Source organism: Chrysochloris asiatica, unplaced genomic scaffold (genome assembly GCF_000296735.1).
Source record: "Chrysochloris asiatica unplaced genomic scaffold, ChrAsi1.0 scaffold00019, whole genome shotgun sequence".
Taxonomy (NCBI): Eukaryota; Metazoa; Chordata; class Mammalia; order Afrosoricida; family Chrysochloridae; genus Chrysochloris; species Chrysochloris asiatica.
Window position 1 is genome coordinate 22,577,610 of NW_006408537.1, and position 17,415 is coordinate 22,595,024.

Sequence of the window (17,415 nt, forward strand, 5' to 3'; positions counted from 1 at the left end):
GAGGGTGTAAATCTTTACGGGAGTAGAAAGCCTCATCTTTCTCCCACGGTGCAGCTGGTAGTTTCGAACCGCTGACCTTAAGGTTCGCAGCCCAATTCGTAACCACTATGCTACCAGGGTTCTGACTTATTATAGGGTTCTGTTCCAAAAACTTCATCACAAATTGGTTTTGACATAAGTTGAATACCTCATTTTTAAGCCTTATTATTATTGCCCTTTATTATCAGTATCTTTAGAAATCATAACATTGAAGATCGGAGAGTGAACATCTGAGCATGATAACTTTAGCAAATTACCCACTACAACTTTGTATGTACATGTCACTAACAATAAGTTAGTAATATGAAAAAAATAAAACACAACAAATGGTCATAAGCATGATTCCTTGTAATTTGAATACATTGTAAGTTGGAGACTACCTGTAGATGAAAAGCACATTTTAGATTTTGGTAATACTAAAGTAAAATATAAGTGCAAAGGAATTTAATATATGTGAATTATGAGGCTTCCGAGACACTCTAGATTATACATAGGACTAATCCACTGTCTTAGAGACCAAGCTAAAAGGTACACAGCAAGGTGACAAGTCACCTCTGGCCCCTTTGAATAATTTGGAACCAATTTAGTATAGAGCTATATTACTTTTACTTTGGCATATTTTTAAATATTGATTTTAGATTGGACATTTGTTAATTTGATATACCTGTGAGCTCATATATCCATTAATATTTTCAGACTGCCATTAATGTGAAGAAAAGTAGACAATGGAAAATTAAGGATTGATTACACTTCAATTTCTTCAAATATATTATTATTAATTTATGTGGATAAATTTTCCAATAACAGCATTGAACAAGATGCAATGTGTATATAATGGGAGGAAAGCAGAAAATATGTCACTGAAAATTTCTAGCCTAACTTTTATATGAATGAGTTAGCAAGTAAAGATCAACAATATTTTTCTTAATGGGAGTATCACTGAATAAGCAATGGATAGGATTTCTTATAGGAAATTACACTCCCTTCAAAAATACTCGTGCATGGATATCTTAGACAGAGCAAGCTGTCATTATATTTCTCTGGTAACCAACCAGTAATCTAATATGGTCTCTTTTATAACAGAAATTTTGGCAAGACTCAGAGAAATTATTCTGTGTCACATTATTTGTGTGGTATAAACAAGAACATAGTTTGTAAAAGAAGATATATATCTTAATACTATTTTTAAGATGTGGAAATTTTCCTTCCAAAATTAGTCTTGTCAAAAAAAAAAAAAAAGATTTTCTTTTGGTCTAGAATTCAGACTATGAATTTCTGAAAGGAAAATTGCAAAAACTGGCATCCCTTCTGCAAAATTCTCTGCTCAGCTGAGTTCAGTCATTCATTGCTATAGCCACATAGAACTCAGATACCATACTCACACAGTTATGGGTTTTATTAGGGAAGTTACCAGGTCAGAAATAATCAGGACACAGTTCTCCCAATCAGGACAGTCTCTCCTCTGCTCTGTCCACAGGGAGGCCTCTCTCTGGCCCTCTACCCGGATCCAGCTCTTTTAAGACTGCTGATAAATAACCAAAGGACATTAAAATTTGCTATAAGCTTCAGCAAGAAGACACTTAACTCTCTGTGAGTCAGCAAACCTAGCTCCTCAATGAAATGACTAGAGGCACCCTACTCCACAAGTCAGCCTCTTCCCCAAAGGCACTCAGCTTTATTTGCTCTGTAGACTGGGAAGCCCATTACTCTGTCTGGTACTCTGGTTCTTGGTTTGGTTGTTGCTGTTCCACTGCTGTTCCTCTGCAACAACTCTGCCATCAGTTTTCTCTCCCTGGGTCTTGAAGGTTCAGTGTGCAGGGATTTGGGGGGCCCAAAGGATGCACTCCATGCCTGGCACTTTGTTTTTGTTGTTGGTAAGTGCCATTGAGTCAGTTCCAACTCATATTGACCCTGTCTAGGGTGTCCTTACAGTTCAGCGTGGCTTATCCAAGAGTGCCATGAACTCCCCCTTCTGCTTCTGAGACAGCTCATTTTATAGCCAGCAGGATGATAATGTTGACCAGTCACAATTAGCACTGTTAACAATTACTCACAACTTAATCATATAACCCATCAGCGTCTTCCTCCACCTTGTCTTACCCAGACCCATCTGCAAAAAGTCATTTGTTGAGAGTTTACAAAGATTTTGGCTAGAAGAGATATTACATATTTTACTGCACCACAAAAATACTAATTATAAAGATTTTTAAGATCTATTTTGGGCCCATGGATTGTTTTCATTTTCTTCAGCTTCAGCCTGAACTTGCATATGAGCAATTTATGGTCTGTTCCACAGTCTACCCCTGGCCTTGTATTGGCTGATGATATGGAGCTTTTCCACCATCTCTTTCCACAATGTAGTCAATTTGGTTGTTGTGTATTCCATCTGGTGAGGTCCATGTGTATAGTCATCTTTTATGTTGTTTAAAAAAGGTATTTGCAATCAGCAAGTCATTGACCTTGCAAAATTCTATCATACAATCTCTCTCCAGTATCATTTCTATCACCAAGGTCCTATTTTCCAACTACTGATCTTTCCAATCTTTACATTCCAATTGCCAGTAATTATCAACACATTTTGATTGCATGTTTAATCAATTTCAGACTGAAGAAGTTGGTGGAATTCTTCAATTTCATCATCACTGGCTTTAATGGTTTATATATAAATTTGAATAATACTTGTATTATTTGGTCTTCCTTGTATGCATATGGTTATTATCCTATCACAGACAGCATTGTACTTCAAAATAGATTTTGAAATGTTCTTTTTGATGATGAATGGGACTCGATTCCTCTTCAATTTTTCATTTCAGGCATGCTAAACTATGTGATTGTTATATTCAAAATGGCCAATACACGTCCATTTTAGCTCACAAATGCCTAGGATACCAATGTTTATGCTTTCCATTTCATTTTTGACAACTTTCCATTTTCTTAGATTCATAATTCATTCTGTGTTCCGGTTATTAATGGATGTTTACAACTGTTTCTCTTCATTTTAAGTTTAGTAAAGTAGGTCAATGTGAAAGAGGAAAACCCTCAAGGAGATGGACTGATACAGAGGCTCTAACAGTGAGCTCAAACATAGCAACAATGTGAGGATGGTACAGTACTAGGGAGTAAGCAGAATAGAGGCTAGCCTGACCCAAGAGGTCTGAGGGGCCATAGGGTAGAGGGGCTGAGACCAAAGAGAGCCATGCCTGAGAAAGGACAGAGCTGAGAAAGACTGTCACGATCTAACTCTATTCAGTGTTGTTTTTTATGCTGAGTTATAACCTTTTTCTTACCTAATAAACCCCATAATTGTGAGTACTGTCTTTGAGTTATTTGTAGCCATAGCAATGAGTTACAGTACCTTGCAAAGGAGTAGAGTGTCCTATGGGAGGGTCAGTTGGTGTTTAGGATTGATAAAAAAGTTTGGGGAGAGAAAGTTTGTCTGGACTCTTACACAGGAATCTACCTTGGTCCTTGGACTGATTCTTGCTTCCCCTTGTGACATCAGTTGCGATCAGAAGCTCTGTCATGCCATGTCATTTTTACAGTAATCCACTGACTGGAATATAAAATAGGGTAGCCACTTTTCAAAAAAGTGTGTCATTTCCTCAAATTAAATATAAGTTAAATATAACTATGTTGTTGTTAAGTACTCTCGAGTTGGTTCTGACTCATAAAAACACTGTATAGGGCTATAAAGGAGTGGCTGGTGAATGTGAACCACTGATCTTGCAGTTGAGTCGGTTCTGAACCAAAAATCATTGAATATACTTTTCACACAAAAATCAGACATGAATGTTCAGAGTTGAATTTTTTTATTGCAACCAAAGAAGTGGAAATAACCCAAATGCCCATTAATTGGTGATAAGGTAAACAAAGTAGTATATTTATCCAATGAAATATTGATCCACCATAAAAAGAATAAAGTTTTGCTACATGCGGCAACTTGGATAAACTTTGAAAACTTATGTAAAGTGAAAGAAACCAGCTAAAGAGGCTATATATTGTAGGACTCTACTTATGTGAAATGTCTAGAATAAGTAAATCCATAAAGACAGAAAACATATTAATAGCTTCCAAAGTTAGGGAAAGGAAGAAATAAGGAGTGACTAATGATTGTAGTTTCTGTTTGGGGTGATAAAAATATTCTGGAATTTACAGTGATGGTTTCACAACTTTAGGGACATACTAAAGCCACTGGTCTGTACACGTTCAAAGCCTGACTCCATGGTATGTAAAATTTTAAGGAATTATAATAAAATTTAAAATAATTTTATTAATTAAATAATCTAATAAATTTAAATTTTATAATTAAATTGTTTTTTATTTATATATATTTTTCAATGTCTGTTGCCTCAGTCCTTTCTCCATGTGGTTTACTTGAATTTTAACATAGTATGATGGCTTCATTATAGTTACACTTCTTACATGCATCTGGTTTTCATGTGGGAGAAAGCAGTAGCTTCCAGTCCTAATGAGGTGTGTTTTTGAAACCTCTAAAATATTACCTGTGACACCTTCTCTTAGTCAAAGCAAGTCACAGAGTCAAGGGGAAAGGGGGGAATATATTCTACATGTTGAAAATAAATTGCTATTCAGTTGATTCTAGCCCATAGTAACCCCACATAGGGTTTCTGAAGTTATAAATCTTTACAGTAGAAGTAAGCTTCATCTTTCTCCTGAGATGTTGCTGGCGTGCTTGAACTGTAGACCTTGAGGCTAGCAGTCCTGGACTAATCCTAGAGTGCTGCCACATCTTGAGGTTAGAAAAGGCAAAATCTCTTTGCCAAAGTTATGAAGTCTAGGAGATAATTGTTGAGATTATCGTCACAAAGAGGCAGTAGATCATTTCTAGTATATGCTTCTTTGAAGTGCAGACATGTAGTCTTGGTTCACTAGAATGAAAAATAAATGAGATTATTTCTGATGGGAGTAATAAGAAAGATTTAAATTAGTATGTAGAGTAGTATTGCTAACAGACATTAGAGGATTGATAGAATTTGAATTTATGGATGGAATTGGATAGAGGAAACTGAGACGGTGATGCGATAGAGAAGTATACAGAGCATGGAAGAAGATAAAAATAATTTTTATGCTTCTGATTTTGGTTTTGGGGTCTAATTTTAGACTCAATATTTATAGGGAAAAAGATGTAATTAAAACTATCTAGGCATTTGGGACTTGAACTTGAATACCTTGACTGTCAGGCCAAGGAGTTTGGGTATTGGTAAGACCCTGAGGCAGGCGAGAGGCACCATCAGAGCTTTCTTTGCAATGGTAGATTTCCTTTGTCAACATTTTAGAAAGGATTAAAGAGGGAGAAGAGTAGAGGCAAGGGTTCAGAGGGAATGTGAGTGCAGCTGTTTGGTGGGAAGTAATGTAGCCAGTCCTGGTGTGATGCTGTGGGCTAATACATCAGACTGCAAAGTTGTTTGAACTGCAAGGCTGATGGTTCAAGCTCACTAGCTACTCCTTGGAAAGCCTATACAGGGTTGCTATGGATTCAAATCGACTTGACAGTACGGTACTTAACAACAACAACAATGTAGCCAGAACTAAGGTGGAAACAGGAGGGCCGAAGAAGCACATTACATGGAAAGAATCAAAATGTATAGAACTTTATAACTGATTAATTGTGGAGTCTGGAGTCAATGAAATAGTCAACAATCACTCCTAGATTTCCAGTTTGGATGTTACTAACAGATATTGGGGCCACGGGAAAGCAAGGTTAGAAGTGAAACTAGTAAAGGTTCTCACTAAATGTATGTCATAGAGGTGTTCATAGAACATCCTAGAGGAGATGTGCTGCAAGATTAAGACTTCTATTACTATGAGCTCTACAGAGGCAAAAAATGTGTCCTTTTCACAATATTTTTAAATATGGGTCTAAGGTTTGATGTATATGTTACACCTAGAAGTACAGACTTTGATATCATCCATGAAGATATGACAAGATTGAAGTAACAAATTGTTGTTGTTGTTGTTATGTGTCGTGGAGTCAGTTCCGACTCATAGTGACCCTGTACAGGGTTTCTGAGGCTGTAAATCTTTACGGGAGCAGGAAGCCTCATCTTTCTCCCGTGGAACAGCTGGTAGTTTCGATCTGATGGCCTTGCGGTTCACAGCCTGATTCGTAACCACTACGCTATCAGAGCTCCTTGAAGTAAAGAGTAGGGAGAGTAAATTGAGGAAAGATTCTTTGTAAGCACTGTATTTGGGTACAGCAGCAATAGGAGAAAAATGAGGTGCTTTGCAAGCCTAAGGGTAGATTGAGTTATTCTTTTATCACTCATGACTTTGAGGTGAGATCTTTAAAGCAGAATTTCTCCACTCTTCCTTTGTCTGGCTGCTATCCTTCCCTGAAACCTGTGCCAAGTTCTCTAACATGTACTAGCCGGCTATTACCATTCACAACCTTTAATTCCAATTTTGACCATTCTCAATATTTTCCTTCTCTCTTTTAATTTATATCATTTCATTCTATTACTGGAAGATAGTTTCCCTCTCCCAACTGATTTTAAGAAATAGTCAGGGTAAGGACCCTAGACTTTTCATCTTTGTAAGCCTCAGAGTGTTCTACACATGGTAGATATTCAGTAAATGTTTTATAAGGTTGCCAAGCAGCAGTAACTGGCTTTGTTTGGGAATCTTGGTGCTGGTCTGAACAATGTTTATGGGAGAAAAAGACTAATTAATTCCCAACATTTAAAATGCTAAACTTTTTAGATAACAACCTGGATATTTGGCTTTTCTTGACAATGGGATGATCTGGCAGCATTGGTCCCATATTTCCATATGGTAACAGTTGGCTGGAGATAAATAGAAGCTGCCCCTATAGATGGGTTGGACTCTAAATTTCCCACATTTGCCATATGTGTTCTGTATATGAAGATGAGTGCCATTTATTGTTATTAACCCACTTGTGCTGTTTTTCTTATAGAAGTGTTAAGAGGAGCGTGAAATCTTGTATGCACATTTCTATCCAAATGTGCTTAGACTGAAGGGCCATATATCTTGTTTTTAATTGGTGGTGGTAAGGAACTCTGGTAGCGTAGTGGTTACGAATCGGGCTGCGAACCTTAAGGTCAGCGGTTCGAAACTACCAGCCGCTCCGCAGGAGAAAGATGAGGCTTTCTACTCCCGTAAAGATTTACACCCTTGGAAACCCTGTACAGGGTCGCTATGGGTCGGACCCGACTCGATGGCACTTAACAACAACATGTGCCATGGAGTCAGTTCCAACTCATAGTGACCCTGTACAGAATTTCTGAGACTGTAAATCTTTATGGGATCAGAAAACCTCCTCTTTCTCCATGGAACAGCTGGTAATTTCAAACTGCTGACCTTGCAGTTCGCAGCCCAAATCGTAATTGTTTTTAATTACTTACATCTAAAATCACTTAGTTTACTGATTTATTTCTTTAATAATATTTGGGTATATATCATATGCAGACTTTTGTTCTGGATTCTGGAGACAAAATGGTGATAAACAAAGACCATCCGAGAGCTTACATTCCATTTTCTGGACCCTATAGTCGTTGTATCTTCTATTAATGAACAAAGTGTATCAACAGTGTTAAGACCTGCAAAAGTGATGGGCCTGAGGACTAGGGAAAGATGAACAAACGATCTGATAGGAAAGATCATTGAGATAGTTTTGTAGAGAGATAGGAATTGCTTTCTGAATGCAAATGGGTTAAGGAGTGAATGAATGGTAAAGGCATGGAGATTCAGAATACTCCTTCAATAAGTTTGGTAGATAGATGTTAGGGTAAGACAGTGATGTAGCATGGTTGGGGAAAGTTTGGTCTCTCTGTTTTATAGCAAGAGAAAACTATGTATATTTGTAAACCAAGATAAAGGAGACATTAGTAAGGGAAAGATTGGAAATTTAATAGAAGGGTTAAACATCTACGATTGACTTCATGTGTTTATCTTTTCTCTTTTTTCATGCCACTAAAGTACAGAAAATGACTTTAGAATGGGCGATGAAACAATAGAGTAAGAATGATAGCAACACATTTTTGGAAGACAGAAAGCAGTTGGAGGACTGGTAACTGATTCAACAAGTAGGAAGGAGTTAGACCTTATGTGTTGCAAAAGAAGAATATTGATGAGAAGTGGGTCAGTTTAGGAACCATAGTGATATTGTAGGATAAGCACTGGACTGCTACCAGCAAGGTTGGCAGTACAAACCCACCAGTTGCTGCATGGGAGAAAGCTGAGATTATCTGCTTTCATAAAGATTTCTAGCCTTTGAAACTCTATTTAGGACCACTATGAGTTGGAAAAGACTCAATGGCACTGGGTTTCATTTTGTTGGGTAGGGACAGTTTACTTCAGCAGACTCCTGAAAGGCTCAGTGGTAGGTGCAACCAGGCTCTGCAGAAGTTAGTGCCGGGAAAGCCATGAATATGAGACTTAAAAGCAGGAAAATTTGTTGAAAATTTATGGTCAGAGTAGTTGGATCTCCCAAATCACATCGCTTTCCCCATCTAGCCAGTCAGGAGATACGATATTTGTTTTCTGGAAAAACTGAGCCAGGGACTCTCCAAACTGGGCGGTGGGGGGGGGAGGGATAGGATAGCAAGGGCAAGAGTGAGGAAATGAAGCCCAAAACAGGGAGGTAAAATAAAATTCTATGCTGAAATATGATATTCTGCCACGTATCCTGCTTCCAGAATGACCATAGACAAGGGTATGCCCTTTACCAAGAGGAATAGGAAGTATGCTTCTTTGGATACACTCAATAACTCCAGAGTTCCTATATTTATATTTGATGGACCTTCAGTAAAAATCACCACCTGTCCATGCTAAGTAATGAAGCTTATTTATCATTGTGTCTGCATATACGAAATTGGCAATAAAAATTTTGATGTTTTATTTTTAAATCTTAATGGATTTCCAATCAGCAAAAATTTACATAAAATTTCCCATATGAAAAAAGAGACCAAACTATCAAGCAGGAAAAATTAACCTGGATGAAGTGAAGATATTCTAAGACACAAAGAAAATCCAGAAATAGCCCACCTAAGTTAGAAAACCAAAGAAATGAAAAATACTGAATTCAGGATATTTTGAAACAGAGAACAAGAGAGGATCTTGAAAAACAAGAAAATTTCTGTAGAAGGATTAGAAGATAAACCAGGGAAATATATCAGAGAGCAGAAAATTATAAGGATATGGATAAATAGGATAGAAAATACATGAGAAATTTAAAAGTTAACACAGAGGTCCAACAATTATTTTAATAAGCAGTTTCTGGAAAGGGAGAAAGGAGTAAACATTAAAAAGATAATTATTTTTAAAAATTACCCCCCAAATTCTAATACATTGCCTATATTAAAAGACCCTTTATTGCTCACCTATAATAACAGCATTATACAATTCCAGAAACCTTGAGGTAAAGATAAGATCCTAAAAGCTTCAAGATGGAGAGTGGGCAAAAGTCATATACAAAAGAAAAAGAATCAATATCGACATTGAATTTCTTAACAGCAGTAAAAAAACAAGTGTTGTTGCTATTTGCCATAGAGTCAGTTTGATTCATAGTGACCCAGTATAGGGCTTCCAAGACTTCAAAGAACAGTAGAAGAAACATTTTCATAATTCCAAGTAAAAATTAATTTACAATTTTATAACAACCAAATGAATTAAAAACATTTACAAACACTTTATGCCATTTCTTAGAGGGCAATTAGTGGATTTGCATTAAAATGATAAAGAAATAAAATAAAGCAAACAACTCCAACATCAGCAAATGGAGTTGGGATATCCTTGAATAACAGCTGAATTTCAGGCCTAGAGACCACCATTCCAGGTCTGAGCTGGTGAATGGGGAAAAGATGTATTTTCAATGTTTGAAGGAAGAATACTTTTTTTTGAGAATTTTAATGAGCTAGCACTGTGTCAAAATTGAACGTAGCAAGAATTTATCAGTCACAGATGCGACTTGAATGAACTTCTACAGGATGTACTTTAGCAAGAACAAAAATAAATTCAGAAGGAAGAGGTCATTAGAACGAACAATAAGCACTTAAACCTATATGCTTATAAAGAAATTATATGTAGACTTCAGTTTTTGCTTTTGCTTCAAAAAAGTAGAACTAAAATTCTATAAAATGTTACTATAATTCAACAAATTAATGTGATATTGATCAGTGAATATAGTATGCTATAGTCATTTTATTGTTTGGAGGATAAAGATACCAAGTAGCATTAGAAATTTTAGAAATATTCATAGTAAAATATGTATTGTAATTATAGTGTTATTGTTGAGTGCTGTCAAGTCAGTTCTGACCCACAGTGATCCTGTATAGTGTTTCTGAGGAGAGGCTGGTGGGTTTGAACTACCAACTTTGAGGTTAGCAGTCCAGTGCTTATCCTACAGCGACACACAAGGTGACAAGTGAAAGAATAGGAATAAAATCCATAGCCTCTAAGCATGTAGAATATAAAAAAGAAGGTGATTTAAAAACACATACATAAAAGAGATTTTAATCCCCATTGGAAGGCAGAAATAAAGAAGAAAAGTGAGACACTTCATGGTAAGTAGAAGAGAAAAATATAAAAAATACAATCAAAATGGCTGCTGTTGTTAACTGCCATTGAGTCATTTCTGATTCATAGCAACCTTGTTTCAAGGTAGCTGGAACAGCCCACAGAGAAGCTGGTGGGCTTCAACTGCTGACTGTGTGGCTTGAAGTACTTATCCTACAGAGCCACCACACTCATATATATATATCTTCAAAAACTTTATGAAAACTTCCATTACTTTTTAAAGCCTCCTCATATAAGTGCCATGGGCTGCCAAAAGAACCAACAGAGATCTGTGTTGGAAGAAGTGCAGCCAGAGTGCTCCTTAGAGGCCAAGATGGCTGAACTTCGTCTCTCACACTTCAGACATATTGTCAGGAGGGACCAGTCACTGGAGAAGGATATCATGTTTGGTAAGGTGGAGGGTCAAAGAAAAAGAGGAAGACTCCTAGCGAGATGGATTGGCAAAGTGGCAGCATCAGTGGGCTCAAGCGTGGCAATAATTGTAAGGTTGGCGCAGGATTAGGCAGTGTTTCGTTCTGTTATACATAGGGTCGCTATGAGTTAGTACTGGCTCAATGGCCCTAACAACAACAATAACATATATATTGTTGTTGTTGTTGTTGTTGTTAAGTGCTGTCGAGTCGATTCTGACCCATAACGACCCTGTACAGGGTTTCCGAGGCTGTAAATCTTTACGGGAGCAGAAAGCCTATTTCTCCCTGGAATAGCTGGTAGTTTCGAACTGCTGACCTTAAGGTTCACATCCTGATTCATAACCCCTATGCTACCAGAGCACCTTAATATAACACACACACACACACACACATATATATATATATGCAAATATATATGAGTAGGCTTCAAAAACTTTATAAAAAATTCCATTATCTTTTAATTCCATTTTTCCATGAGCTTTTAGAAGTCCTCCACTTGCAAGTGGGGACACACACACACACACACACACACACACACACACACCTTCAGCACTGAGAATCCAGTTAAAGTTATTTAGCATTCAATTAGGTACATTTTGATGGAGTCAGTCTGTCCTACTATATCTTGTCTCCCTTTTCAGGAATATTAAGTGCTCATGAGGAACCTGTCCATAGACCAAGAGGCAGTTGTTTGAACATTGAAATGTTTAAATCAGGAAAGATGTGTGCCAAGGTTGTATTTTTTCACAATACTTATTCAATCTGTATGCTGAGCAAATAATCTGAGAATTGGATCATATGAAGAAGAAAGTGGCATCAGGATTGGAGGAAAACTTATTAATAACCTGCGATATGAGGGTAATACAACATTGTTTGCTGAAAGTGAAGATAAAAGACCACGGCCATCAGTATGGATTGCACCTCATTGTAAAGAAAACAAAAATCCTCACCACAAGACCAATACATGGAGTCCTGTTGTGGTGCAGCGGGTTAATGCGCTGGACTGCAAGGTCGTTTTGAGCCACAATGTTGGCGGTTCAAGCTCACCAGCTGCTCCTTGGAAATCCTAAACAGGGTTGCTATGAGTTGGAACTGACTCCACAGCACTTAACAACTAACCAGCAACAGACCAATAAATAACATAATGATAAATGGAAAAAAGGGTAAAGTTGTCAAACACTTCATTTTGCTTTCATCTACCACCAACTTTCATAGAAGCAGCACTCAAGATAACAAACTAGTATTGCATTAGGCAAACTGGCTGCACAAGACCTATTTAAAATGTTAAAGAGCAAAGATGTCAGTTTGAGGACTAAGGTACACCTGACTCAAGGCATGACATTTTCAGCATCCTCATATGCATGTGAAAATTGGATAGTGAATAAGGAAGATCTTAGAAGGATTGATACATTTGAATTATGATGTTGGAGAAGAATATTAAAAGTACCATGGACAGCCAAAAGAGCAAGTATTGTTGGAAGAAGTACAACTAGAATGCTCTTTTGAAGCCAAGATGATGAATTTTTTTCTTTTATACTTTGGACATATTATGAGGAGGGACCAGTTCCTGGAGAAGGACATTATGCTAGGTAAAATGCAGGGTCAGCAAAAGACACAAAGACCCCCAGTGGGATGCATTGGCATAGTAGCTGCAGCAATGGGCTCAAGCTTAACTACAATTGATAGCCAATGTCTAAATTGCCCATTCCTATCAACCCAGTGCGTGGGAGAAAGATGAGGCTTTCTACTCCCGTAAAGATTTACACCCTCGGAAACCCTGTACAGGGTCTCTATGGGTCGGAACCGACTCGATGGCACTTAACAACAACAACATCAACCCAGTGCACTGAGGAGAAAAGCATGTTCCTTGATCTGATGAATCTGCCATTCTGGTTGGAATTTTGAACAACTGTTTCCATAAGCAAAATTCCAGTTCATCAAATTGTAGCAATTGACACTTTCTCACAATATCAAACATCTTTATCTTCATCTGGTCAGCTCAGCCCTAGTCATCCAAGCTAGGCCAAATGAGTACCAATTACAAGTTTGGGAGTTCACACATATCTCCTTGTACTTCATACCATCTGGTTCCTTCACTCTAAGCCTGAGCCCCCGTGGGCTAGGTCAGTGCCCGTGGGCTCAGGAGTTCAAACAACTCCCTAAACTTCAGACCAGTCAGCCCTTCCCCTTCCTTCTCTCATCTTAAGGTCAATGGGTACCAATAGATCATGTCTAAACTCAGTCCATGTCTTCATTGCTGCATTCCCCCCAATTCCACTCACACATACCCAGGTGGTCACCAGTAAGCATAGAGCTCATCAAATCCCTTTAACCTTCAGTCCTAGAAGGGATTTGTTCTGATGGGCCCACTTTCCTTGCCTTGTTGTCGCTGAACAACCAAATGCCAAACTGTCTGCTTTTTTCTTGCTAGAGTCTCCTGTTCTCTCTGCTATTCTGTGTTGGTCTGCATGTCCTTTCAAATGCAAATGTACCAAGTATGAGGGCTTTGAGTGGGACTCAGCATTCCACCTGAGGGTCCATACTCTGCAAAGGCTTAAACCAAGAAGTCTATTTTTTCTGGGCAAATTCTAACTTGCCTTTTAGCAAATCCTATCAAGTGTAAGATGGCCAAGCTTTATCTTTCATAATTTGGACATATTGTCAGGAGGGACCAGTCGCTGAAGAAGGATATCATGTTTGGTAAGGTGAGGGGTCAGAGAAAAAAAGGAAAACCCCCAACGAGATGTATTGGCCAAGTGGCAACATCGATGGACTCAAGTATAGCAACAATAGTGAGGTTGGCCCAGGATCGGGCAGTGCTTCGGTACTGACTCAATAGCACCTAACAACAACATCGAGTGTAGGTTGAAGACAGATTTACAAGCTCTCTGTAATCACAATTTCAAATATTCATTTCTATCGCCCATGTATGTCTATTTTACAATAATAGGCAGAAGAAAGCAATATCTAAAAGGCAATCAAACACATAAGCCTTTTAAAACATTCAAGTTCATCTTTTCTTTTACCAGCTCTGGTAGCGTAGTGGTTATGAGTCAGGCTGCCAACCTCAAGGTGAGCAGTTCGGAACTATCAGCAGTTCTGCGGGAGAAAGATGAGACGTTCTGCTCCTGTAAAGATTTACAGCCTTGGAAACCCTGTGCAGGGTCACTATGAGTCAGAACCAACTCTATGGTACTTAACAACAACAATCACAATCCCATTAATATGCATGCAAATGGCCTTGGGCCTCTGGCGGGTGGATTCCAGTAGGCCCAGCATGCCCATATCAGCCATTCTTTATAACCAGCATCTCATCAGCTCCAGGCAACTCCAGAAGCTGACACTGAAGATAATTCAAAACATATGCTGCTCTCTCCTCCCCCTAAATATTTTATCCCATGCCACTTCATTCTTTCTCTTACAAAAGCTCGTAATTTCATAGGTCTGGAACCATTACAATAAATTCTTCTTACCACTCCAACTGCTTAAACCAGGTGGGGACCATGTCTGACTTCCTTTGACTCCACAAGAGGGAGAGGACCAAATTCAAAATCAACCCAATGCCAAGTCCTATGAAGTGGAGCTCAAACATGCCTCCACCCTATATTATTGTTGTTGTTATTAAGTGCCATGGAGTCAGTTCCGACTCATAGCGACCCTGTACAGCGTTTCCGAGGCTATACATCTTTACTGGAGCAGAACACCTCATCTTTCTCCCGTGGCACAGTTGATAGGTCTTTTAAAATTAGTCAGACTTGAGAAATGATTTAGAAAGTTCATCTTTATGATGCTGCTTCTCTAGAATCCCATTTTCTCAATACCACGTCTTTAGCTGAGTTTTCTACACACACACACACATACACACACACACACATATATATATGTGTATAAAGAGAAGTTTACTATCAAGGAAATGACTTACAATTGCAGAGTCCCAGGTCCCCTGTGGGAGAGAGAGAGAGTCTCTCCTGTGTGCCCATCATATTGGGAACAGGCCCCACTCCATGGAACGTCCCTTCAGTTGATTGGCTACTTATAGCAGTTCATCAAGGTTAACTGTGCCTGTATTAGGTTTTATCACCATGGGAATAAATACATCCCAACTGCCAAACTTCTGGAAATCCTGGCCTAGTTGAGTTAACACAGAAACCTAACCAAACTCACTGACATATCTTCAATCTTGGTCTATGTTGTTATTAAGTGCCATTGAGTTGATTCCCACTCATTGTAACCCTATGAACAACAGAATGAAACAATGCCTGTTCCTGTGCTATCCTCACAATTGTAGTTATGTTTAAACCCATTGTTGTTGCCACTGTGTCATCTCACTGGGGGGTCCTCTTCTTTTTTGCTGATCCTCCACTTTACCAAGCATGATGTCCTTCTCTAAGGACTTGTCCTTCCTGACCACATGCCCAAAGTATGAAAGATAAAGTCTCATCATCTTTGCTACTAAGGAACATTCTGGCTGTACTTTTTCCAAGATATATTTGCTTGTTCTTTTGACAGACCATAATACTTTCGATATAATTCTGTAACACCATAATTCTTCTACCATCTTCCTTTTTCCTTCTCCAACTTTCACATGCATATGAGGAGAGTGAAAATACCATAGCTGTGTCAGGCTCACCTTAATTCTCAAACTGACATCTTTGTTATTTAACATTTTAAAGAGTTCTTTGGCAGTAGATTTGCCTAATTTCTTGACTGCTTCCCTAAGTGTTGATTGTAGAGCAAACAAAGTCTTTGACAACTTCAATTTTTTCTCCATTTATCATGATGTTGTTTATTGGTCCAATGGTTTTTCTCTCACCAAATATATAAATGCAGTATATTTATAAAGCTTCTTCCTGATAAATTCCATTGACCATCATGTGTCCTTCGAGAAAATCTTTGGAGTTTCAGAAAGCAATTGCCGTAAACTTCTGAATTGACCTCTCTGCTGCCTTGAATTTAACTGAACCAGCAGCTCTCCTTAGCAGCCACTGAGTGGACCTTTTTTTTTTTTTTTTTTTGAAAGCACCTAATGAGACTAAGACAAATCTGTTACTGATCACAGAGATATGTTTTAACATATTTTGTTGGGAATATATCCATCATATATGAACTGGGAACCTAGCAGTGATACTTTTAAAATTGTACTTGAGTGTGTGTGTGTGTTTGCATAGTTGTCATTGAATTGATTCTGACCCATGGTGCAGACAACTATGCTCCCATAATGTTTTCAAGGCTGTTACCTTTAGAAGCAGATCAGCAGCCCTATCCTCTGAGGTACCCTGGGTTTATTTGAACAGCCAACCTTTTAGAAAATAGTAGAGCATTTCACCTTTTGCTACTCAGGGATATATGAAGGGGTTTTAAAAAGTTCATGGGAAAACAGAATTTAAAAAATAATGGAATTTTTGGTGGAACCCCAAAACTATGGCCCTTGATCACCCTTCAGCTCTGAAAATGAACTCAACCCATGGCTCAGGTTTCAACTAAGTAATATATAGGTATATAGGGGAGAGAAAAACAATCGTGAGGCACACACACTGTAGAATAGTCAACCATTTGAGATCAAAAGGGCAACATTTACCTATGGACAAAATTCTGAGGGGAAGGAAGGAAGGAGGAGTGGAAACAGGAAGCACAGGGAAGAGGAGTTGTTGACGTGACATTGAAGGGATTGCAGTCATTTATTCATTTTCTTATCTGCAAAAATGGTAAACAAAATTAAAAACTCCTTGTTATATTCATACCAGTCTTAAATTGATATTGTTGTTGTTAAGTGCCATAGAGTCGGTTCCGACCCATAGTGATCCTGTAAAGGAATAGCTGCTGATAGGAATTCAGTATTTGGAACTAATTTTTCACTAGAGTTTAATATGATCAAACTTCTCTGGAAAAAAAAATACATTTGCTTGTTATCATTGTTCTTTGACTAAAGAACAGGGCAGTGTTTCAGGATTGAAGTTGTGATGGATTTCGTTTCACTTGGAACCACAATCAATGTTCAAGGAAGCAACAGTAAAAAAATAAAATACTGTATCATATAAGGAATACTGCTGCAAAAGATTTCTTAAAAGAGCAAAGAGGCCACTTTGAGGACTAAGATGACTTGACCCAAGCCATGGTGTTTTTAATTCCCTTATATAATTCAAATAGGTGTATTTGAATTATAGTGTTGGAGAAGAATATTGAAAGTACCATGGACTGCCAAAACTAACAAATCTATCACATAAAGTATAGCCAGAATGCCCCCTTAGAAGCTAGGAACGTGAGACTTCATCTGGACATTTGGACATGTTATCACAGGGACCAGTTCCTGAAGAAGGACATCATGCTTGGTAAAGAGGAGGATCAGAGAAAAAGAAAAAGACATCCAATGAGCTTAATTGCACAGCAACAGCAACAACAGACTAAAACA

General features: G+C 38.1%; 1 protein-coding gene across 1 annotated transcript in view; it reads left to right on the forward strand.

Moving 5' to 3' along the window:
* COL19A1 (collagen, type XIX, alpha 1) overlaps positions 1-17,415 on the forward strand; it is a 506,470-nt gene that overhangs the window by 72,635 nt on the left and 416,420 nt on the right. The gene's annotated exons all lie outside the window — the stretch shown is intronic.